The following is a 1,366-nucleotide window of genomic DNA, read 5'->3' on the forward strand; positions in this document are numbered from 1 at the left end:
GGGGTTTTTCAGGGGAACCAGGAAAGGGGAGAACATTTGAAATGTAAATAAAGAAAATATCCAATAAAAATTTTAAAAATGTGCATAAATGCAAAAGTGTAATGATATGTATACAGGCCTTTTTACTTTTGGTCCCTATTTTTATCTAGTGAGACTATAGATTGTTCTATTCCTCTGTCTTTCTCTTATACCTAACTACCTTGCCTTGGTTGAGCAAGAACCCTAGAAACAAGCACGGGGATACAGAATACAATAAAGTGTCACCATTTTACTAATGACTGAGGGTAAAAGCCTCAATCAAGTATATAAAAATGGCAAAAAAAAAAACCAAAAAAACAAACAAACTAAAGAGCAGTTAAATTTTGCCTAATATTTTGATAACTTCTTGATAAGAACACACAATATTTTCTTGTTAGGATTTTTTCCAGCTCACTAATACTGATAAATTATTCATTTTAGTTTTCTTTGGTGGAGGAAAGACGGTTCAAATGTCCCTACTTCCTGTTTGGAGGGGATTTTGCACATTCAAAGAACGTCAGGAAGCTCTATCACACTTTCCCTACAAAACAGCTTGTTAAAGACTCTAATGATTTGGTTACAGTCCTTGAAGCTCTTCCATGCCACAATGTCACCATTAACATATACTTTAGGTAGATAGATAATAGATAGGTAGATAGATAGATAGATAGATAGATAGATGGATAGATAGATAGATGATAGATAATAGATGGACTTATACAGTAACTTTCTTTTTTTGTATTATAATGCTTAAAATTTGACAATTCATACTGGGATTTATAAGAAATTTTAGAAAGTCTTTATCTCCTAACATCCTTAGCTCATCTCAGGATGTTAATATGTTTTCAGTTTTTATACATTTTTAAAGCTTACATACTGTGACTTTTTAAAGAATCAACCTGAATGCAGATTAAAAAAAAATGTCACCGTTTTCTTGCCTGATGTCGCATCAAACACCATTTTATGGCTTTCCAGTCATTTAAAGCCTTAATATCAGTGGAGCAAAGAAAAGAACCCTGCCTACTACCTGGGGATAATTCTACCTTTATGGAAGATTAATGGAGTAAGGATAAAACCCAAGCTCATCTCTGTGTTCTTTTTGACCCAGTGATCATTTAGCAGGGGACCTTTGACAAGGCTATCAACTCTGAGTTTCCAATGAACTAAAGTAAATGTGTAACCTGTACCTTTTTTGAAAACACCCAGGACCCCAGCCAAAAGTGGGGGAAGGGGTTCGTTAAAAAAGAAAAACAGATGTGAATTTTTTTCTACTCTGGTTATAATCAGTTTTGTCATATTGAAGCACCATAAAGTATGCTTAAATATAATAATAAATAACCAACCCTCC

Source organism: Mastomys coucha, chromosome X (genome assembly GCF_008632895.1).
Source record: "Mastomys coucha isolate ucsf_1 chromosome X, UCSF_Mcou_1, whole genome shotgun sequence".
Classification (NCBI taxonomy): Eukaryota; Metazoa; Chordata; class Mammalia; order Rodentia; family Muridae; genus Mastomys; species Mastomys coucha.